The sequence below is a fragment of the Nerophis ophidion genome, linkage group LG10 (genome assembly GCF_033978795.1).
Source record: "Nerophis ophidion isolate RoL-2023_Sa linkage group LG10, RoL_Noph_v1.0, whole genome shotgun sequence".
Lineage (NCBI taxonomy): Eukaryota > Metazoa > Chordata > Actinopteri > Syngnathiformes > Syngnathidae > Nerophis > Nerophis ophidion.
Window position 1 is genome coordinate 61,084,384 of NC_084620.1, and position 26,653 is coordinate 61,111,036.

Genomic DNA, 26,653 nt, shown 5'->3' on the forward strand with positions numbered 1-26,653 from the left:
GGATTTTACGGGAGACTCCCGAAATTCAGCGCCTCTCCGTTAAACCTCCCAGGACAAATTTTCTCCCGAAAATCTCCCAAAATTGCGGACCAGAGTGAGGTGTCGACAGCCTGTTTTCACGTCCACTTTCCCACAGTATAAACAGCGTGTCTGCCCGATGACATAACTGTAGAATGATTGAGGGCGAGTTCCTGGTTTCTTATGTGGTTTTATGGTTACGCAGTTTCATTAACGTCCTCCCAGCGTGGTAACAACACACAACAACAGCAGTCACGTTTTCGTCAACCGTAAAGCAGTTTGTCTGCCGTAAACAGCAATGTTGAGACACTCTTAAACAGGACAATACTGCCATCTACTATACATACATATGTGACAATAACATCTACGGCTTTTAGAGCAGTGGTTCTCAACCTTTTTTTCCAGAGATGTGAACCCTGTGAACATTTTTTTTTTATTCAAATACCCCCTAATCAGAGCTAAGCATTTTTGGTTGAAAAAAAAAAGATAAAGAAGTAAAATAAAGCACTATGTCATCAGTTTCTGATTTATTAAATTGTAGATCAGTGCAAAATATTGCTCCTTTGTAGTGGTCTTTCTTCAACTATTTGGAAAAAAAGATATAAAAACAACTAAAACCTTGTTGAAAAATAAACAAGGGATTCAATTATAAATAAAGATTTCTACACATACTGCGACGAGGTGGCGACTTGTCCAGGGTGTACCCTGCCTTCCGCCCGATTGTAGCTGAGATAAGCACCAGCACCCCCGTGACCCCAAAAGGGAACAAGCAGTAGAAAATGGATGGATGGATAGCTGTAAATATACTCCTCCCCTCTTAGCCATGCCCCCAACTCATAATAGTGAGAGTCCAGTCCATAGTGGATCTAACATAATAGTGAGAGTCCAGTCCATAGTGGATCCAACATAATAGTGAGAGTCCAGTCCATAGTGGATCTAACATAATAGTGAGAGTCCAGTCCATAGTGGAGCTAACATAATAGTGAGAGTCCAGTCCATAGTGGATCTAACATAATAGTGAGAGTCCAGTCCATAGTGGATCTAACATAATAGTGAGAGTCCAGTCCATAGTGGATCTAACATAATAGTGTGAGAGTCCAGCCCATAGTGGATCTAACATAATAGTGTGAGAGTCCAGTCCATAGTAGATCTAACATAATAGTGTGAGAGTCCACTCCATAGTGGATCTAACATAATAGTGAGAGTCCAGTCCATAGTGGATCTAACATAATAGTGAGAGTCCCGTCCATAGTGGATCTAACATAATAGTGAGAGTCCAGTCCATAGTAGATCTAACATAATAGTGTGAGAGTCCAGTCCATAGTGGATCTAACATAATAGTGAGAGTCCAGTCAATAGTGGATCTAACATAATAGTGAGAGTCCAGTCCATAGTGGATCTAACATAATAGTGAGAGTCCAGTCCATAGTGAATCTAACATAATAGTGAGAGTCCAGTCCATAGTGGATCTAACGTAATAGTGAGAGTCCAGTCAATAGCGGATCTAACATAATAGTGAGAGTCCAGTCCATAGTGGATCTAACATAATAGTAAGAGTCCGGTCCATAGTGGATCTAACATAATAGTGAGAGTCCAGTCCATAGTGGATCTAACATAATAGTGTGAGTCTAGTCCATAGTGGATCTAACATAATAGTGAGAGTCCAGTCCATAGTGAATCTAACATAATAGTGAGAGAGTCCAGTCCATAGTAGATCTAACATAATAGTGTGAGAGTCCAGTCCATAGTGGATCTAACATAATAGTGAGAGTCCAGTCCATAGTGGATCTAACATAATAGTGAGAGTCCAGTCCATAGTGGATCTAACATAATAGTGAGAGTCCAGTCCATAGTGAATCTAACATAATAGTGAGAGTCCAGTCCATAGTGGATCTTAAATAATAGTGAGAGTCCAGTCCATAGTGGGTTCAGCAGGAGACCATCTCGGGCAGGGACAGGTCAGCAGAGCATAGACGTCCCCAACCATTGCAAAGGTGAGCGGTCCACCCTGGGACCCGACTTTGGTGTGAAACGCTCTTCTTTTACGCAGTAGTCCTCATGGAAAATGTGGTCTTCTACTGGAAAAAAAAAACCATTACCGCCAAAATCCACGAGAACTGAAAGTTCTTAATCAGGGCTTTGAGAGAGTCTCCAGGTGTTAACTGTTGATCAATCCCAGGAAAGGAGACCCTTTAAGTTGGGACAGCACAGGTCAGAACGCCCCGGGCCACACCAATAATTGAAGCCACTCTCACGTCCGCAGTCCTCAGGCGGTGTTGTCCAAAGGAATGTGTGTCAAAGCTGCAGAGATGGTTCACCCAGATCCTCCTCGTGTGGAAATGGCCGACTCAGGCAGATCCTGACAGTTGTTTGGAATGCTGCGAGGGACAAGAGCGAGACGCACATCGCATTTCGCGGCTGGTTTAACGGGAAGCGAGCGGTCAGGTAGAAAAAGTATTATTTCCAAGTTGAAGTAAAACCCACAAAGATCCTCACGGCAAACAAAACAACTGGACTGGACTAAAGTGGTCTGCGGTATTTGCTGTCATCAATGCTTGTTGAGGTCCGTGTCTTCAATGGTCAGAAAGGATCTGACCACGTTCATTTTCAAGAACTAATGTCTGGTTTATAATTCTGGTTTTGCTTACCGACCTGGAAGCTATTTTATTTGGTACTTGGTGAAATGATGATTGTGACCAGGTAGATGGCAGTCACACATAAGATATACATGTAGATTCCGGGCATATATGCTTGTTTTGGGCCATGTCTTTAACGGTCAGAAAGGATCTGACCACGTTCATTTTCAAGAACTAGTGTCTTTAACGGTCAGACGTGCGCCTAATGAATGGCATAATTCTGGTTTTGCTTACCGACCTCGAAGCTATTTTATTTGGTACTTGGTGAAATGATGAGTGTGACCAGTAGATGGCAGTCACACATAAGAGATACATGTAGACTCCTGGCATAAATGCTTGTTTAGGGCCTTGTCTTCAACGGTCAGAAAGGATCTGACCACATTCATTTTCAAAAACTTGTGATTTTTGGTTCAATTTGATTTTGGAAAATCTAAATACCGTAATTTCCAGACAATAAGGCGTTCCTAAAATCTTTTTTTTTTACTGAAAACTCGACAGTGTGCCGTTTAACGCAGTGCTCCTAATGTATGGAATAATTCTGGTTTTGCTTACCGATCTTAAAGCTATTTTATTTGGTACGTGGTGAAATGATAAGTGTGACCAGTAGATGGCAGTCACTCATAAAAGATACGTGTAGACTGCAAGATGATGGCTGTCACACATAATATATACATGTAGACTCCTGGCATAAATGCTTGTTTAGGGCCTTGTCTTCAATGGTTAGAGAAGATCTGACCACGTTCATTTTCAAAAACTTGTGATTTTTGGTTCAATTTGATTTTGGAAAATATAAATACCGTAAATTCCAGACTATAAGGCGGACTTAAAATCTTTTTTTTACTCAAAACTTGACAGTGCGCCTTATAACCCGGCGCGCCTAATGTATGGAATAGTTCTGGTTTTGTTTACCAACCTCGAAGCTATATTATTTGGTACATAGTGAAATGATAATTGTGACCAGTAGATGGCAGTCACACATACGATATACATGTAGACTGCACTATGATGGCAGGCACACATAAGAGATATGTGTAGATTGCAATATGATGGCAGTCACACATAAGAGATATGTGTAGACTGCAATATGATGGCAGTCACACATAAGAGATACGTGTAGACTGCAATATGATGGCAGTCACACATAAGAGATACGTGTAGACCGCAATATGATGGCAGTCACACATAAGAGATATGTGTAGACTGCAATATGATGGCAGTCACACATAAGAGATACGTGTAGACTGCAATATGATGGCAGTCACACATAAGAGATACGTGGAGACTGCAATATGATGGCAGTCACACATAAGAGATACGTGTAGACTGCAAGATGATGGCAGTCACACATGAGAGATACGTGTGGACTGCAAGATGATGGCAGTCACACATAAGAGATACATGCAGACTGCAATATGATGGCAGTCACACATAAGAGATACATGTAGACTGCAATATGATGGCAGTCACACACTAGCGATACGTGTAGACTGCAATATGATGGCAGTCACACATAAGAGATACGTGTAGGCCGCAATACGATGGCAGTCACACATAAGAGATACGTGTAGACTGTAATATGATGGCAGTCACACATAAGAGATACATGTAGACTGCAATATGATGGCAGTCACACACTAGCGATACGTGTAGACTGCAATACGATGGCAGTCACACATAAGAGATATGTGTAGACTGCAATATTATGGCAGTCACACATAAGAGATACGTATAGACTGCTATATGATGGCAGTCATACATAAGAGATACGTGTAGACTGCAATATGATGGCAGTCATACATAAGAGATACGTGTAGACTGCAATATGATGGCGGCCACACATAAGAGATATGTGTAGACTGCAATATGATGGCAGTCACACATAAGAGATATGTGTAGACTGCAATATGACTCAAGCAAATGACAAAAACAAAAAGTTTTATGTAGCATAAAAAAAATATAGAACATTACACACGGCGCTCAAAAATATATCAAAATGTTTCAGTACGACTTTGGTAAACTATGACCCCACACCGCTTGATGGATTGTACTGTGCTTCAACATACCAGTAATATTATGCTGTGTGTATAAAGTAAGACATTTTATTTGGCGTTTTGTTTCACAACATTATGCAGAAGTCCCCACATCTACGGTCCCCTCCAAGGTTTCTCATTGTCATCCCATTGGGTTGAGTTTTTCCTTGCCCTGATGTCGTCGTGGCTTGTGCAGCCCTTTGAGACACTCGTGATTTAGAATTAGGGATTTATAAGTAAACATTGATTGACGGATTATTCAAAAACTAAATTGCAATAATAAACACATGTTTAATGTGCCCTAAGATTATTTTTGTTAAAATAAAGCAAATAATGCATTTTTTTTGTGGTCCCCTTTATTTAGAAAAGTACCACAAAGTATTGAAATACATTTTGGTACTGGTACCAAAATATTGGTGTGGGGACAGGCCTACAATAAAAATGTGGTTTTTGACAGTCCAGGTCATGTGGGTGTGGGCGAGTATAAAGTCCAGTAACAAGACTGAGGGTCCTCCAGCAGCAACCACGTGCATGCAGACCCGAGAAGAGTGGGCGTTCCAGGCTGCAAGTCTTGCTTCCATTAGTGACTTTAGCATTGCCGTGAGTGCACTAAAGTAGGAAAAAGCCTTCCTGAATAATGCAGCAGCTTTATCATAATGTCATTCTTAACTGTGGATCCACACACTGACCGGGAGGAAAGTTGTTGGAACAATATTTGCTTTACTGATAGAAGGTGACTAAATGACAGGTGAGGATGGTTAATTGTCTTTGTGTGCAGCATCATTGTCATAATAACACACACACGCACACACACACACACACATACTGGTTATCATTCGGAATGGGGACCAAGTTTTTGATCAGGACAAGCTATCCATACACTTAGGTAAAACGGAATCCATCCTATTTGGGTCCCACATCAAACTTAAGAAGGTCAGTGACTTCACTATAAAAGTGGGTGACATTGTTATCACCAGGAAGGATGAGATCACCTACCTAGGTTCCATTCTAGAGGCTAATCTTTCCTGTGATAAAATGGCAACCAAGGTGATCAAAAAGGTCAACCAAAGAACGAGATTCCTCTACAGAATCTCCTCTCTGGTCAACAAAAACACCTTGAGGATTCTAGCGGGAACTCTCATTAAACCCTTCTTCGATTACGCTTGCACCTCCTGGTACCCCAGCACCTCCAAAACCCTCAAATCTAGACTCCAAACATCCCAGAATAAGCTAGTCCGGTTACTTTTAGACCTCCACCCCAGATCACACCTCAATCCAACCCACTTCTCCAAAGTGGGCTGGCTCAGGGTGGAGGACAGAGTCAAACAACTTGCACTGAGCCTAGTCTATAAAATCCGCTACACCTCCCTGATACCGAAGTACATGTCAAACTACTTCCTTAACGTAAATGACCGCCATAACCACAACACCAGGGGGAGCTCCACAAACCACGTTAAACCCAGATTCCCCTCTAAGAGAGGTCTTAACTCATTCTCTTTCTATGCCACATCAATGTGGAATGCACTCCCAACAGGTATAAAAGTAAGTGCATCTCTATATTCCTTCAAAACCGCTCTAAAACAACACATCCAGGCAACTTCAACACTTTACTAATACCCTCCTCCATTCACATCCCATCTCCCCGGATTATAAACAACTCAAATGTACTTCTAATGTATATACTTGTTCTTATGCTATGTGAACTCACTATGTTCTCTGCTGGCTGTACATATCCTACTAAATAAGACCTACACTCTTTCAATGTCCACATTTCTCTGTTGATGCAATTGTTGATGACTGAAGTTCTGATATCAACCAAAGCTCCTCATCCCACCCCCCGGATTGTAAATAATGTAAATAATTCAATGTACATACTATGATGATTAACTTGTGTGATGACTGTATTATGTTGATAGTATATATTTGTACCATGAATTGATAAACGTGGACCCCGACTTAAACAAGTTGAAAAACTTATTGGGGTGTTACCATTTAGTGGTCAATTGTACGGAATATGTACTGAACTGTGCAATCTACTAATAAAAGTATCAATCAATCAATCAATCAATCAAAAAACTTGTGAGGACCAGCCTTTCTACAGGTTGTGGAGGAATAAAAAAAAAAAGGTCAAATGTCCACTGCCCAGTTAGCTCATACACGTCTTTAAATCCCTGGATTGATGAAGTAATGTGCTGATCATACTTACTGGGGACCCTGGGGTATAAGAGTTAATATGCTTAATGGGGACCAACTTTCAATAATTTTGCATAATTCACACAAATTTGTACGTGACTACTGAGGACGGACCGTTTAAAAAAAGTTCTAATTAAATATGACATGATCCTCAGAATACAGTTTTAACACTTAAATGTACCAGCTACAGCCCAAAGAGGTTGCTGTGCAAATGTCTCATAGTCAAACTAACCAGTAAACATGTTTTATGGGCCAAAACTTAAAAAACACTGAGGCATCTTCAGAATGGATCTGACTATCATTTAAAAAAGGACCTGTTTTTTGGTCCCCGTACCGTCAGAGGTCCCCTAATGGTGACTGTGTAAACAGAGTTATTTCCCCATTAAGTCAGCTTTGCCAGAAAACACACACACACACTGGTTATCATTTGGAATGGGTACCAAGGTTTTGATCATCAACTTGTGGGGACCACCCTTTCTACAGGTTGTGGAGGCATAAACAAATGAGGTCAAATGTCCACTGCCCAGTTAGCTCATACACATCTTTAAATCTCTGGCTTGAAGTAATGTGCTGTTCGTACTTACTGGGGACCCTGGGGGAAAAGAGTTAATATGGTTCATGGGGACCAAATTTAAATAATTTTTGCATAATTCACACAAATGTGTACGTGACTACTGAGGACCATTAAAAAAAAAAAGTTCTTATTAAATATGACATGATCCTCAGAATACAGTTTCACCACTTAAATGTACCAGCTACAGCCCGATGAGGGGGCTGCTGTGCAAATGTCTCACACTCAAACTAACCAGTAAACATGTTCTACGGGCCAACACTAAAAAAAACACTTAGGTATCTTCAGAATGGGTTTGACTATCATTTCAAAAGGACTTTTTTGGTCCCCATACTGTCAGATGTCCCCTAAAGGTGACTGTGTAAACAGAGAGATGTCCCCATTAAGTCAGCATTGCCAGAAAACAGACACACACACACACGTACTGGTTATCATTTAGAATGGGGACCAAGTTTTTGATCATCACTTGTGGGGACCACCCTTTCTACAGGGTGTGGAGGCATTAAAAAAAAAAAAAGTAAAATGGTTAGCTCATACACGTCTTCATATCTCTGGATTGATGAAGTAATGTACTGATCAGACTTACTGGGGACCCTGAGGAAAAACATGTTGATATGGTTCATGGGGACCAAATTTAAATAATTTTGCATAATTCACACAAATTTGTACGTGACTATTGAGGACCACTTAAAAAAAAAAGTTCTAATTAAATATGACATGATCCTCAGAACAAACAGAGTGTAAACAGAGCGATGTCCCCATTAAGTCCGCACTGCCAGAACACACACACACACACTCCCAGCGACTTGCTTTGAATACACAAAGGGCGTGCAGGATTAGTGTCACGTAGGTTGTATTGTTTATTATCCGTGTGCGTGTTTTATGATGTGCTCTGGGACCTGTGCTGGGTGATGATGCACTCTGAATAAATGGGACTGGAATTGTAGATTAACTCGCGTACGCGAGCGTTGCAATTACGGGCGGGCTCGGGCCTCTCGGAATGCTAATTAGCTCACCGCCGATGAGAGATGCGCATGTTTAACTTGTTAGCGGGGAAGATCGCTGAAGTGTGAAGAGATGAATTACCAAAAAAGAAAAAAAAAAAGAAGGACTTGATGAGGAGCAGCTGTGTGAATGCCGGGAGGTCAAAGTATTAGGGACGGTGGAAGAAAACATTTATTTGAGGAAGCTGATAGGGGTGTCAATGAAAAACAAAAAAAACATTCTTAAATAATAAAAAAAAAACAATAAATAATAACCTGTCCTGTGCAGGCACTCAGGCAAAACATATTGTTGATGTAGACCACTGGTGTCCAACTCAAGGCCCCGGGAGCCACACCTGGCCCGCCACATCATTTTATCTGGCCTGCTGGAAATGATATTTCAATAAAGTTAAAAGTTATAGTAACACAATCACAATGATGGCGGAAGCAGGGATCGAACCTGGAACCTCAAAGTTTGCTGGCACAGCCACTCTACTCACTGAGCTATACCGCCCCATAAATTGCTATAGTATGAAAAGGGGTAGGATTAAGTTAAAGGTAAAGTACCAATGATTGTCACACACACACTAGGTGTGTTGAGATTATCCTCTGCCTTGTTTCCATTTTCACGGAAAAAAAAAATATGTACTACATGAAATTGCATGCCTTTTAAACTTTAATAGTATTGTCAGGTTCAAACACTGATGACATTCGATAATCAGACAAGAAGCAAGGAATCATGCAGAGACAGAGTTCAATTTAGCTCATGAGGAGACACGTATTTCGGGCTGTATTCTAGTTACGGATCCAAATTTCATTCTAAAAGTCAAGCCCACGCGCCTCCTCCATTTATTTGGAAAGCCCTGTTACATCACTAAAGCTGTCGCAGAGGGAAGGGGGCAATCTCGACAACTCTAGTTAGACACAATATATAATTATACAAAAAATAAAAAGTAGGTGACGCAGGTCAAATCGTTTTGTATCTGCTCTGTCTGCTTGTCTCTGCTCTGTCTGTGTCACGGCAGCGTTCGGCCTTAGCCATCAGCAGGCCGAATCTGGACACAACACTTATAAAAACAAGTGGCAATCTTTTGGATTGCCAGCTTGCATAGATACAAAAATACCAATTCAGCACAATTGACAATAATTTATATCAACTGCCCTTAAGCATAAAGTTGTAATGATATTATATACATAATTATTCTAACTTTTCCCTCCTGTTTATCACATAACTTCCCCAGAATCTTCTTATCCCCAATACATTATTTCGATTTTCAGTTAATAGTTCATTTCTTTAGGGCCAAGTTATGTTTACACTCCTTGTTCAACTTCATCATATATATATATATACATATATATATATATATATATATATATATATATATATATATATATATATATATATATATATATATATATATATATATATATATATATATATATATATATATATATATATATATATATATATATATATATATATATATATATATATATATATATAATCACCAGGGTCTAGAAAAAGATCAGGAACACCGTCCGGATAGATATGCTCGTCATCAGATTAATCTTTTTTGTCGTCCGCCAGAAGGTGCATCTGAAAGGTTCTATCATCTGCTGGGCTAATCGCTATGGTGATCAGACGGTTAAACAGACAACGCAGACAGGGAATACAACAACATCCACACAACGTCAGTTTTGCTGCCAACACAGCCATAGACACTAGAATTAATGATACCAAGGAATTGTATTTGCCGAACACATCCGACCATCCATCCCACATAGATACTCTGCGATGAGGTGGCGTCTTGTCCAGGGTGTACCCCGCCTACCGCCCGAATGCAGCTGAGATAGGCGCCAGCCTCCGCCACACCCAGAAAGGGACAAACGGTAGAAAATGGATGGATGGAGTATCCAATATTGCCACAAATACTACAGTGTACTGTATTTTCATACTTTCCAAATATGTTTTGGTCTGAATAAAAATACTTAACTTTACAGCAAACAACCCATTCAAGGAATGAAAATGACAATACATTTTAAAGTTAAAAGTTATAGTACCACAGTGACAATGATGGCGTAAGCGGGGATCGAATCTGGAACCTTCAAGTTGCTGGCACAGCCACTCTACTCACTGAGCTATACCGCCCCATAAATTGCTATGGTATGAAAAGCGGTAGGATTAAGTTAAAGTTAAAGTACCAATGATTGTCACACACACACACAGGTGTGTTGAGATTATCCTCTGCCTTGGACCCATCACCCCCACCCCTGGGAAGGTGAGGGGAGCAGTGAGCATTTTCTTCTTCCTAACAGGAAATAATCGAGAAGCACTGATTTGCGGCTATTATGCATTCTACATGCAGGAACTACTATAATCTAAAGCAGAATGACACACAACAACAATGAAATCTGAAGTCAGACATGACTTTTCTGCTGTCCTTACTAACTGCAACCACTGAGCACTTTTGGAACAAGTTTGCAGGGTCGCCAACAGCAATAGGGCACAAAACAACCTGGCGCCGCAGTCCAAGACTAACTCGCCCGTGCAACGCCGATCAATCAATGAAGCAATCCTTGCAAAAAAGCAAGGTGGCTTTCATCCTAGACCTGACGTCTTTTTAATTAGTAACCTGTCTCCGGAGGTCTGAAAAGTGCTAACTTAAAAGCACTTTCAAAGTTTTACTCCACGTCTTTACGCATACCTGAATACTTGTGAAAAGCATCCATCAGTGAAATCCATCCGGTTCACCGCAATTCTCTTCCCCCTGATTGACTCCGGGATATGTTTGTACCAATTGCCGCAGTCTGACAAAAATAATACGCTTGGCGACCCGTTTATTTAAAATTATTCTTACAGAATGTTCTGTGGCTGAAGTTCGCGGCAGAGGGTATTCTATGAAAATGGGGATGGGTGCTTTCATACATGGAATCTTTCAATAGTGTTTTAAGAAGTAGTTCCTTATAGCTGGGGGTGTATCGGTACATTATGACGACGGTCCGGTATGAACTTTTGTCCTGGGCATGACGTTAAAGTGCATCCAGCAGTGGAGGTTCCTCTTTGGGGTCTTGGGGCACTAGGAGGTGAACCCCTTTACGACTGTTACCCCAGGTGGCCCTTGGAAAAGGCCTAGTACCTGACTGCCCCCTTAGCCAGGAATATGGTAAAGACCCCAACGGCGGAGCAGGCGGAAGACAGTCGATTTGAGAACTACCACAACGGCTGCGATGGCGCAAGAAGGCTGCAGCAGTAAAAGGGTCCCCAGTTGTCTTGGACTCCATACCACTGGACCCTGACCCGATTCTGTGGTAACTGCCTGTGCACCAGTCTGCCCACGCTAAACAAAGTCACGCACAAGCATCCTCCATAAAGGGATACACCCCTCCCAGGAGGATTGTCATACTCATTTGAGTGACCGCCGATGATGATGAACTTTGGTCTGAAGATCATGGTGTGATTTTTTCCTAGATATTAAAGATATTTGACTACCACAAATATTTTTGCAGGAGCTCCTGTCATGTAGAGTAGCTGGGGGTGTATCAGTACCTCATTATTATGGTTTGGTACAAACAGTGGTTGCCCCGAGATATAGAATAACTTGGAAGCTTTCAACCAATCCCCAGATATAGAAGATCTCTGACCGAACCTTAGGCATAAAAAATGTTTAATCAAACCCTAGATGAATATGGTCTTTGACCAAACACTAGAGAAAGAAGATCATTGACCAAACCCTTGGTATAGAAGATATTTGACCAAACTCTACCTAAAGAAGATCTTTTAAAAAACCCTAGATATAGAAGATCTTTGATCAAAGCCTCGCTATTGAAGATCTTTGTGCAAACCCTAATTATATAAGATCTTTGACCAATCCCTAGCTATACAAGATATTCCACCAAACCCTAGATATAAAATATTTTTGACCAAATTTTGGATATAGAGATCTATGACCAAACCCTAGCTACAAAAGGTATTTGACCAAACCCTAACTATAGAAGATATTTGACCAAACACTAGATATAGAATATCTTTCAACAAACCCAGGTATAAGAGACCTTTGACCAAACCCTAGCTATAGAAGATCTTTAAGCAAACCCTGGCTATAGAATATATTTGACCAAACCCTAGGTATAGAAGATCTTTGACCAAACCCTAGCTATAAAAGATCTTTGACCAAACCCTAGATATAGAATATATTTGACCAAAGCCTAGCTATAGAAGATCTCTGACCAAACACTAGAATTAAAATATTTTTTACCAAACCCTATATATAGGGTATCTTTCACAAAACCCAGGTATAGGACACTTTTGACCAAATCCTAGCTATAGAAAATCTTTAAGCAAACCCTGGCTATAGAATATATTTGACCATACTATATATACACACTGCATATATATATATATATATATATATATATATATATATATATATATATATATATATATATATATATATATATATATATATAGTATGTATATACAGTATATATATATATATATATATATATATATATATATATATATATATATATATATATATAGTATGTATATACAGTATATATATGTATACATGTATTGGGATGGGTTCCTACTGGCTCCGCTGTGGACAGGACTCTCGCGACTGTGTTGGATCCATTATGGATTGAACTTTCACAGTATCATGTTAGACCCGCTCGACATCCATTGCTTTGGTCCTCTCCAAGGTTCTCATAGTCATCATTGTCACTGACGTCCCACTGGGTGTGAGTTTTCCTTGACCTTATGTGGGCCTACCGAGGATGTCGTAGTGGTTTGTGTTGTGGTTTGTGCTGCCCTTTGAGACACTAGTGATTTAGGGCTATATAAGTAAACATTGATTGATTGATTGATTGATTGGTATATATATATATATATATATATATATATATATATATATATATATATATATATATATATATATACACATATATATAGATAGATATACATATATATATATACAGTATGTATTAACAGTATGTATATATGTACTGTATGTATTCATATATGTGTGTATATATGTTGTACATATGGGGAACATCGTCAACATTAATTAGTTGCATATTAACATGCAAATTAGTAAGATATTGGCTCTTAATTTGTCATTATTAAGTACTTATTGATGCCTTATTCTGCATAGCCCCAACCCAAACTCTCTAACCTTAACCAAATAATTTCCTTTGTTACTTAGAACATGTTCTCTTAGTGTCTCTTAATTAACTCTTAATTAACAAAAAACTCGTAGAATATGTTTCCCATACTAAAGTGTGACTATATATATATATATATATATATATATATATATATATATATATATATATATATATATATATATATATATATATATATATATATATATATATATATATATATATATATAGGGCTTCACGGTGGCAGAGGGGTTAGTGCGTCTGTCTCACAATACGAAGTTCCTGCAGTCCTGGGTTCAAATCCAGGCTCGGGATCTTTCTGTGTGGAGTTTGCATGTTCTCCCCATGAATGCGTGGGTTCTCTCCGGGTACTCCGGCTTCCTCCCACTTCCAAAGACATGCACTTGGGGATAGGTTGATTGGCAACACTAAATTGGCCCTAGTGTGTGAATGTGAGTGTGAATGTTGTCTGTCTATCTGTGTTGGCCCTGCGATGAGGTGGCGACTTGTCCAGGGTGTACCCTGCCTTCCGCCCGATTGTAGCTGAGATAGGCGCCAGCGCCCCCCGCGACCCCGAAAGGGAATAAGCGGTAGAAAATGGATGGATGGATATATATATATATATACACACATACATATGCACATAAAAATATACATACACACAAAAGCATACATATGTACATATACACTTTCATACAAATATACACATATGCATAGATATATACATACAAATACACAAACACATGCATAGTATATATACATATACATATACATACACGCATATATATACATACTATGTCAAACCATTTTGTTTTGAGTTAATACCACACAAGTTTCACATTTGAAGTTGAAAATGCTGATATGAAAGAACGTTTATACAATTTTCCAATGTTTTTCATTTCCACCTGTATATATATATATATATATATATATATATGTATATATATATATATATATATATATATATATATATATATAAATAAATGTTAAATGGGTTGTACTTGTATAGCGCTTTTCTACCTTCAAGGTACTCAAAGCGCTTTGACACTACTTCCACATTCACACACACATTCACACACTGATGGAGGGAGCTGCCATGCAAGGCGCCAACCAGCACCCATCAGGAGCAAGGGTGAAGTGTCTTGCTCAGGACACAACGGACGTGACGAGGTTGGTTCTAGGTGGGATTTGAACCAGTCACCCTCGGGTTGCGCACGGCCACTCTTCCACTGCGCCACGCCGTCCCTGGTCCTCTCCAAGGTTCTCATAGTCATACATATATATATATAAATGGGTTGTACTTGTATAGCGCTTTTCTACCTTCAATGTACTCAAAGCGCTTTGACACTACTTCCACATTTACCCATTCACACACACATTCACACACTGATGGAGGGAGCTGCCATGCAAGGCGCTAACCAGCACTCATCAGGAGCAAGGGTGAAGTGTCTTGCTCAGGACACAACAGACATGACGAGGTTGGTACTAGGTGGGGATTGAACCAGGGACCCTCGGGATTCTCACGGCCACTCTGCCACTGCGTATATATATAATTATGTCTTTGCAGCAGGCCCTTAAAAACCACGTTCTTGTCCTATGGTTTTGTGGCCTTCGGTTCGCCGCACAAGCTACTGGCAATGTATTCCTTTCAAGAGAAAAGAAAGAATTTAGAGTTTTTTTTTCCCTCCCTCTCCCATTGAGTCACTTTGACCGTCCTTGACAACGTTGCACAACCACGAGTCGTTACTCTTCCATTTCCCAGCGATTAGACCGCCGTACTTCGAGTTAATAGGAAAGAGAGAAGAATAAAGAAAACACGACGTCTTTATGCTTAACACATGCATACATCGGTGGAAATGTTCGCCCTTAAAAAAAAAAATGTCGCACTTTAAGTTTTTCTTCTCCTATTTAATGACGGAGAGAGTGAAGGAGTGATGGATGAGCGTTGGAACCAGCTCGGACGTTCCGGGATGAGCACAGTCTGTTCTGCTTTATGCCGTTGCCAAAAAGGAAGTCGGCGGTTCCTTCAGGCTCGTGCCATCCTCACCCCGCTCCAATCCCACAAACAGGTGGGCCTCGGGTACCGTGGGGTCCACTCGGAGCGGAGATTAATTGGAATCAATTGATGGCTGCAATTACCGTTTGGCGTATCTGCATGAATGTTCACGAGCAAGTAATAACTTGGCGGAAAACTGCTAAAATACTCCCAAATATTTATCCCCCCAAAAAACAAAGTGCAGGATTTAAAGTCTTGTTCCAAGCGTGACATTGGTGGAACTACTGTGTCCTCGCTGACCTGGTCCCCCAACCACCAACACCCAATTACCTGGAGGGCAATCAATGCCTTGATGAAGTGGAAGCCATTGTGAAGAACAAAAGGCTCACTCCATCTTGGTTCTATCTGGCTGACATCTTTACTCCCCGAAGGTTTTTCGAGGCTCTCTGCCAGTCGTTCTGTTGGACGCTGGCGGACTTGGAGAAACACGAGGTTCCAAGCCAGAACTTCTCATGGAACTGTAAATAAATAAAAAAGGACCGGGAATGACATCAAAACGTCTCTTTGACGAGTGTTTTTGGTCCTCGATATGGTAGATCTTTGACCAACGTTAGGGATGGCCATCGAATTTGCTACTTTTATAGGCAAAGACCGAAGTCCATATGTACAAAACCCAAAACCATTGAAGTTCTCCCGTTGTCTAAATGGTAAATAAAAACAGAATACAGTGATTTACAAATCCTTCTCAACTTATATTCAATTGAATCAACTGCAGAGACAAGATATTTAATGTTTAAACTGAGAAAAGTAATATTTTTTTTTGCAAATAATTATTAACTTAGGATTTAATGGCAGCAACACATTGCAGAAAAGTTGGCACAGGGGCATTTTTACCACTGTGTTACATGGCTGTGGAGGGAGGTGTGGCCTGCGGACCTGCAGCAAAGCGGGGTGTGCTAGGACCGGCTTCGAGATCAGCGACAGGTGCGTAGATGGCCCAGCTGGGCGTGCTTATCGAATCACCTGTTGCTCTACCCACAGGCCATCAGGCTTGTGAATGCTAACTTGTAAATGCTAACCCCCCCACCCCGTTTTTACTTTTGTCTTTTTGAACAAAAAACAGCTACCTTGACTACCCCTGAACTGTGAACCATCACTGTAGACACTTTTTATCTTTGATCACTAAAGACACTTTAACTGCTGCTGTGACCCAAGGTCACCTCCATATTTATACTGTTGACTGTCAATCAGAATGTGCAATAATGTTATGTTACTTACCGTGCCTTGTATGTACATTTGTATTTTTTTATTTTTAGCTAAGTACCGTGTGACTTGTTGAAGGGTGGACTAGCAAAGTAAGATTTTCATTGTACGGCAAACCGTCTGTTTAACTGTGCATATGACAATAAACAATCTTGAATCTTGAATCTCTGTTGAAGGCAGCAGCCGGGAAGCAGAGAGGGTGGATGATGGAGAACGAGCACGAGCGAAACTGACAAGAAAGGACAAGTGCTGAAAAGCCCAAGAAAAAGACAATTTATTGAAAAACAAAACATCGCCATCAATCTTAGAGCCTGGCATGTCGGTGATTAGTGGTCCGAAGAACCCGGAAGCGCGAGTCTTCTACAATTTGGATGTGGAGGGGGTCGTGGCCTGCGGACCTGCAGCGAAGCGGGGTGTGCCGGGACCGGCTTCGAGATCAGCGGCAGGTGTGTGGATGGCCCTGCTGGGCGGGTTTTATCTAATCACCTGTCGTTCTGTTAAAGGCAGCAGACGGTAAGGAGAAAAAGAGAGACGATGGAGAACGAGCACAAGCACGGGAGAGAGTGAGGACTGACACTCAACCCAATGGCTGAAAAGCATATCAAGGACTCTATATTGGAAAAATAAATCATTGTTCACAACGAACAATGAGGCTGTTATGGCCGTCCTTGGTTGTGTGAGGAACCCCAAGAAGCAAGACCTCCACAATGGCCTCAGTCAACAATTGGTAACTCAGGAGACCAAATATTGAAGCTTTTCAGGTGGAATTATTTCACATTCTTGCTTGATGTACAGCTTAAGTTGTTCAACAGTCCAAGGTCTCTGTTGTGGTATTTGAGGTTTCATAATAATAATCTATTACGCGCACTATTTTACTACGAAGCCACACTGTTGTAACACGGGGTTTGGCATTATCTGGCTGAAATAAGCAGGGGCGTCCATGATAACGTTGCTTGGATGATCCAAAATCTGTATGTACCTTTCAGCATTAATGGTTTCTTCACAGATGTGTAAGTTACCCATGCTTTGGGCACTAATGCACCCCCATGCCATCACAGATGCTGGATTTTACACGTTCACCCTAGAACAGTCCGGATGGTTCTTTTCCTCTTTGGTCCGGAGGACACGACATGCACGGTTTCCATAAAAACAATTTGAAATGTGGACTCGTCAGACCACAGAACACTTTTCCACTTTGCATCAGTCCATCTTAGATGAGCTCGGGCCCAGCAAAGGAGGCGGCGTTTCTGGGTCTTGTTGATAAATAGCGTTCACTATGCATAGCAGAGTTTTAACTTGCACTTACAGATGTAGCGACCGACTGTTGTTACTGACAGTGGTTTGCTTAAGTGTTCCTGAGCCCATGTGGTGATATCCTTTACACACTGATGTCGCTTTTTGATGCAGTACTGCCTGAGGGATTGAAGGTTCGTAATATCAGCACATGCAGAGATTTCTCCAGATTCTCGGAACCTTTTGATGATATTATGGACGATAGATGGTGAAATCCCTAAATTCCTTGCAAGAGCTTGTTGAGAAATGTTGTTCTTAAGCTGTTGGACGATTTCCTCACACATTTGTTCACAAAGTGGTGAGCCTCACTCCGTCCTTGTTTGTGAATGACAGAGCATTTTATGGCAGCTGCTTTTATATCCAATCATGGCACTCACACGTTCCTAATTAACCTGTTCACCTGTGGGATGTTCCAAATAAGCGTTTGAAGAGCATTCCTCAACTTTCTCAGTCTTTTTTGTCACCTGTGCCAGCTTTTTCCAAAATGAGCTAATATGTCCAAAAAAATAATGTTTCCTGCAGTTCGAGTGTTAAATATCGTGTCTTTGCAGTCGATTCACTTGAATATAAGTTGACAAGGATTTGCAAATCATTGTTTTCTGTTTTTATTTACCATTTACACAACGTGTCATCTTCACTTGTGTTGGGGTTTGTCATTTTGCTACATTATTGCACAGATATTTGTGTTACCGACACATTGTCATGAAAGCACAATATTTTGTCTTCATATTATTTAAACACATTTTTCAAGTCGCGGCACCAAAAATCACACAAAACAGATTTGAGGGACGGGGGGTGGGGTGGGGTGGGCTTTACTGGGAGTGGGCGTCCCAGTGCCGCAACAGGTGTTGTAGTACCAGTGCATAACTCGTAGAAGCCACGCAACGATGCTAATTTCAGGGACGCAGCAGCAGATGGTGCGTGAGTGACAAGGCATCATGTGTGAAATGGAGGGAGCAGCGTCCTCTGGGATGGACTCCTCCGTCACGCCGCCGCGCCGCCTGTCATATCTCTTTGCCACGTTCCACTACGTCGAGTGGTTCTCTTGTCCGCGTCCTTTCATTGTCTCTCAAGAGCTTTTACAGCGCGGTACAGTGCGGCGATGATGGGGTGAAACGAGGTACTGATAATTCACACAACAAAGATTTTAAATCACAGAAGGGTTGGTTACGAATGTCTGTTCTTTCTTTCGACGTCTCTTCTGGTTTATTCCAACACTTGAAGTATTCTTTTTTGTCGTCTTGCCTCTTGTGCCAAACACCTCTGGCAGAGTCTCAATTTATGCCTTTGTGTTTCTTTGTGTTTCTTTGTGTTTCTGGTTCCCTCAGCCCAGCCTCCCTGGAGGATAAACACACAAACACGCTACTTTCAACATTGTGGGGACTCCACAAACACACAACTTTCGACATTGTGGGGACTCAACGAACACATTACTTTCGATATTGTGGGGACTCCAAGCACACTGTCCAGTCATACATTATGGTGACTGGAAGAATCCTTTATGATGGTCATTTTTTACATTAGCGGCCCAATGAATAGCCACAGCAGCCATGCCGCCTTGTGGCGCCCCCTATAGGTTGAAGGGATGCGCCGATCGACCGGTATCGGCCCATTTTTGTGAAACGTATGTGATCAACCATTGCCGACTGATGCCTTGAAATACCGATCATGGCTGGTAGATCACTGACTTGCTCTTCAGGGCGCAGCCTATGGTCTTCAGGGCAGGCCAGGGTCTTCTCAAGCAGTGTTTTTCAAAATTTTTTGAGCAAAAGCACATTTTTTTTCATAAAAAAAATACTGAAGCACATCACTAGCAGAAAATATTTAAAAAAAAAAAACTCAGCAGCCAATATTGACAGTAGAAAGTCGTCCTCGCAATTGTTGGATATAAATTTCAACCATAACCAAGCATGCATCACTATAGTTCTTGTCTCAAAGTAGGTGTACTGTCACCACCTGTCACATCACACCGTGACTTATTTGGAGTTTTTTTTGCTGTTTTCCTCTGTGTAGTGATTTAGTTCTTGTCCTGCGCTCCTATTTTGTTGATTGTCATCTCTTGTATGGATGTACTTTGTGGATGCCATCTGCTACTCCACACGCTGTAAGTTTTTGCTCTCGTCCAACATTCTGTTTTGTTTATTTTGCAGCCAGTTTAGTTTTAGTTTCGTTTTAGTAGCGTTTATGACAAAACTTTTTTTCCGAAACACTATATAGAATGTGAAATATAACAGGATACTCATCATTTGTTTTCAAAACAGGGTTAGGATTAGGACACCAATTTGAAAAATCCCTAGCAGAAAACACTGTATATAACATAATATATATATATGTATTTTTTTTATTTTTTATAGCTCGGTTGGTACAGCGGCCGTGCCAGCAACTTGAGGGTTCCAGGTTCGATGCCCGCTCCCTGAGACCCCATTTTAAAAAATCCCTAGCGCCAACACTGTAGATAACAATATTTATGTATTTTTATTGTATAGCTCGTTTGGTAGAGTGGCCGTGCCAGCAACTTGAGGGTTCCAGGTTCGAGCCCCGCTTCCGCCACCCTAGTCACTGCCGTCGTGTCCTTGAGCAAGACCCTTTACCCACCTGCTCCCAGTGCCACCCACACTGCTTTAAATGTAACTTAGATATGGGGTTTCACTATTTAAAGTGCTTTGAGTCATTAGAGAAAAGCGCTGTATAAATATAATTCACTTCACTGTTCAAGACGTAGGTTTGAAGTGAACGCAGGCGTCGCCGTCCTCAACAACCCCGTGTTCAAATCCCGGGTGACTTTAATGGTCAAAAAAGGCTCTTAAGCAGCTGTTATGTACATGACAGCGCCCGCTCGGGCGGCGCTCTAACTCGTCCAAATCCGCTCCCGTCAGCGGTGACGAACGGCCAAGAGGGTCCCCGGGTCTCGTCGGGGCGAATGTTTTAAAAAGTGTCCGACTGGAGCACACCGGTAAGAAACACAGCGCGTTAATGTGGCGGCGTTAGACGACAAGGTCACATGATCATACACACAGCTCAGTGTCACCTGTCCCCAATCCTATTATTAAGTGACTCACTTTTTAATGGGGTCTCAATTTGTCTGTTGATGAGCTCCCAGCTGTTGGGGACTCATTAGCGCTGGATGTAATTGTTTTTTAGCCCGAACATGATGGAGCGCGGTCGCCGTGGTAATTCTTCTAATTCATTTGGCATTTCTGCACCTTCTGCACAAAGAAGACTTCATTTTTTCCCTTCATTAGTGGACCTTGTAAGGAATTTACTGTCAGCACCACGGTGAAGGTCTCAGGTGTGAACACGACACCGACCAACAAAAAAAAACGATACTGTCGACCATAATGTTGTATTAGAGCGTATCAAAACACGAATTGGTATGTCGGACTTAGCCTGGTCTTGGTTTAACTCTCATCTTACGGACAGGGTGCAGTGAGTTTCCCTTAACAATGTGACCTCGGACTAGGTCAAGGGAACGTGGGGAGTTCCCCAGTGTTCGGTTCTTGGCCCTGCACTCTTCAGCATCTACATGCTGCTGCTAGGTGACATCATACGTGTTAGCTTTCACTGTTATCCTGATGACACCCAACTCTACATGACCCTAAAGCTTATGTTAGATCCACTATGGACTGGACTCTCACTATTATGTTAGATCCACTATGGACTGGACTCTCACTATTATGTTAGATCCACTATGGACTGGACTCTCACTATTATGTTAGATCCACCATGGACTGGACTCTCACTATTATGTTAGATCAACTATGGACTGGACTCTCACTATTATGGTAGATCCACTATGGACTAGACTCTCACTATTATGTTAGATCCACTATGGACTGGAATCTCACTATTATGTTAGATTCACTATGGACTGGACTCTCACTATTATGTTGGATCCACTATGGACTGGACTTTCACTATTATGTTAGATCCACTATGGACTGGACTCTCACTATTATGTTAGATCCACTATGGACTGGAATCCCACTATTATGTTAGATCCACTATGGACTGGACTCTCACACTATTATGTTAGATCCACTATGGACTGGACTCTCACTATTATGTTAGATCCACTATGGACTGGACTCTCACTATTATGTTAGATCCACTATGGACTGGACTCTCACTATTATGTTAGATCCACTATGGACTGGACTCTCACACTATTATGTTAGATCCACTATGGAGTGGACTCTCACACTATTATGTTAGATCCACTATGGACTGGACTCTCACTATTATGTTAGATCCACTATGGACTGGACTCTCACTATTATGTTAGATCCACTATGGACCGGACTCTCACTATTATGTTAGATCCACTATGGACTGGACTCTCACTACTATGTTAGATCCACTATGGACTGGACTCTCACTATTATGTTAGATCCACTATGGACTGGACTCTCACTATTATGTTAGATCCACTACAATATTTTTGGTAACATGGCTGAAGAAATGTGATTTAATATTAATAAAATATAATGTGTAAACTTACATTGTGGGAATCACACTGCTTTCCGTTGGTAATGTGACTTAAAGAATATTCCACATTTTTCAGATGGAGCATATATATATATATATATATATATATATATATATATATATATAAATATATATACATATATATATATATATATATATATATATATATATATAAAGTATTGAATATTTGCCTCTCCTATACAACATCATTGACAAAAGAATGCCAAAGGCCACAATGGAGCATTATGGAAAAGAACATGGAGTGCCTTCCCTTTGCCTGCATTTTTAATATACTTGACGGCAAGACAAATATTAACTTATGAAATATTAACACTAATTCTTCACCACTCACTGCACCCTGACACGATTACAAAAAAAAAGGGCAATTTAACGCTTAAGCCACATGAATACATCCACGAGCTATAAACTTGGGTAACTACAGTTTGCAGAGTGAATGTGTGTATATATATATATATATATATATATATATATATATATATATATATATATATATATATATATATATATATATATATAAATATATATATATATATATATATATATATATATATATATATATATATATATATATACATATATATATATATATATATATAAGCACATTTGTATACTGTATATATACGCACATACACAACATTTCTGAATAGTTATAATTATTTTTCTATGATAGTCTGAATTTGGGCAACAATTGCTACTTTTCCAGTGCTCAAAATACCTTAAATTCATCTTTGATATTTAGTTTAATAACCTCAATTTGCATCACATTTTCTTGATCTTTCTTTGTTAATAATCCCTCCATCCATTTCCTACCGCTTATTCCCTTTTGGGGTCGCGGGGGGCGATTGTGCCTATCTCAGCTACAATCGGGCGGAAGGTGGCGTACAGCCTGGACAAGTCGCCACCTCATCCCAGGGCCAACACAGATAGACAGACAACATTCACACACTAGGGACCATTTAGTGTTGCCAATCAACCTATCCCCAGGTGCATGTCTTTGGAGGTGGGAGGGGCCTATCCCCAGGTGCATGTCTTTGGAGGTGGGAGGAAGCCGGAGTAGAACCCACGCATTCACGGGGAGAACATGCAAACTTCACACAGAAAGATCCCGAGCCCGGGATTGAACCCAGGACTGCATGACCTTCGTATTGTGAGGCAGACGCACTAACCCCTCTTCCACCATGAACCCCATTAATAATTCTAATAACTGTTAATTTGTATTAATAATTCATTTAATCGTGCATTGACCCATTTAATTTCCTGGGTGTGCAGGTGGCACTGATTCGGTGGAATGATGGACCCGTAAGAGATAAAGTCTCTTCCTTTCTCCCTCTTTGTGATACACATATGCACTCTTTAAAATCATGTACTCTTTTCATATATTAAAAAGTAAATAACCCTACATATCATGCCGGGAAGACTGCAATCTGGCTTGCATTGTTTGACTTATTTGATGCAAATGTGCCGTCTTGTGTTTGTTTTGGACCACACGACATAAGAGTTAATGCTGCCTGCTTCTCTACAAAAAGGCTTTGCCGGATCAATCCAGGAGCATATGGCCTCAATAACATGCAAACAATAAAACATGTCTGCCTGTTGACATTTCATTTAAAAAGCCCTTCACACTTGGGGCCCTGCATGCATGCACGCACGCACGCACACACACACACACACACACACGCACGCACGCACACACACACACACACACACACACACACACACACACACACACACACACACACACACACGACTCTTCTCATTAGTGAGCACTAATGAACACAAATCCAATATTATCTATAAAGGAACAAACAAACTAAATTAACCAACTGTATTGGACTTTGATTAAAAACCAGCATATTCCAGCACACACGTGACCTTGCCTGCATATTTTCCAACCCTGACGGATTTTCCGGGAGACCCCCGAAATTCAGCCGCTCTGCCGAAAACCTCCCGGGACAAATTTTCTCCCGAAAATCCCCTTTCCCACAATATAAACAGTGTGTCTGCCCATTGACGTTATAACTGTAGAATGATCGAGGACGAGTTCTTGGTTTCTTATGTGGGTTTATTGTTAGGCAGTTTCATTAACGTCCTCCCAGCGTGGAAACAACACACAACAACAGCAGTCATGTTTTCGTCTACCATAAAGCAGTCCGTCTGCCGTAAACAGCAATTTTGTGACACTCTTAAACAGGACAATACTGCCATCTACTGTACATGCACCACAACACCTCCAGGCAACTTCAACCCTTTACTAATACCCTCCTCCATTCACATTCCATGTCCCCGGATTGTAAATAACCTAATGTAAACAATCGAATGTATTTCTAATGTATATACTTGTTCTTATGCTATCTGAACTCACTATGTTCTCTGCTGGCTGTACATATCCTACTAAATAAGACCTACACTGTTTCAATGTCCACATTTCTCTGTTGAATAAATTGTTGATGACTGAAGTTCTGATATCAACCAAAGCTCCTCATCCCACCCCCCGGATTGTAAATAATGTAAATAATTCAATGTACATACTATGATGATTAACCTGTGTGATGACTGTATTATGTTGATAGTATATATTTGTACCATGAATTGATTAACGTGGACCCCGACTTAAACAAGTTGAAAAACTTATTCGGGTGTTACCATTTAGTGGTCAATTGTACGGAATATGAACTGAAATGTGCAATCTACTAATAAAAGTATCAATCAATCATGCATATGTGACAATAACATCTACGGCTTTTAGAAATTGCAGTGCACAACTGCCCACACAACAGCTGTAAATATACTCTTCCCCTCTTAACCACGCCCCCAACCACGCCCCCAAACCCCAACCCCCAACCCCCCACTTCCCGAAATCCGAGGTCTCAAGGTTGGCAAGTATGCCCTTGCCTTTCCGCTGAGGAGGCATTCAAAGACAAGTTATATTGTTGTAAAAATATTATTGGTATCATTTACAGTTATGAGAGGTTCCATAGGGTGACAAAATACAACTTGAGGCTTGAGAGAAAGCAGCAAAGGTCAGAGTTATTAAAATGATAAATGTGCTAAAAGGCTCTGTAAAAATATTCATTCAGCCCTTTTTCAGAGAGTTCATTTTATATTAAGGTCACCCGATATGCATATTGGACTTTTGTAATGGTGTAATAGTAGAAGTGGAAATCTCCCTCGTTATTTTGCTTCATTTTCATCATGTAGAGACGGGAAAAAAAACACGTTAACCAGCCTTCGCTACATTTCTTGAGAAGAAGCATTTTGTTCTCTTAACTATCCTTCAGTTTGTACATTTTGTTTGTCTTAAGTGACCAAGGCCAACCTAGTTTATTTGTTAACAACTCTTTATTACGTCATGGTTTGTGATATACCACGTGGATTACCGTATTTTCCGGACTATAAGTCTTTTTTTCCCCCTCAAAACTCGACAGTGTGCTGTCAGGCTCAAACACTGATGACATTTATTAAACAAGACAAGAAGGAAAGAATCAAACAGAGACAAAATTAAATTTGGACTCAGATCTGAAGAGAGACATGGCCACTGTACTCTCTGTACAGTCCTGCACCACGCTCTCCCAAAAGATTGTACTCCTCCTTCTTGGTTTGACTTTCTCCCACCACCTGCCCACAGCTGCTTCCCGAGGAAAGTGGGTCGTAAACAGAATTGCCCTCAGTTACAAAACAGTTTGAGGAGAGTTCGTCAAATAGTTCAAAAAGAGTTCCCATAAAATAGTTCAAAGAGAGTCCCATAAAATTGTTCAAAGAGAGTTCCATAAAATAGTTCAAAAATAGTTTGTAAAATACTTCAAAAAAAGAGTTCCTCTGGAAGTTGGGCAGATCCTGCCATCTGTCTGCTTTGAAGTCCCAGTGGAGTTTTACCAGCCTTCTTCTTGGAAGGTTTCAAAGACAAACTTGTTTGCCTTTTTGTCAGGAAGATAATGTAATACAAAGTTTTTTGTGATAATTTGGAAACAAAATGTTCTAACATGCGCGTTATAGCCTTGTAT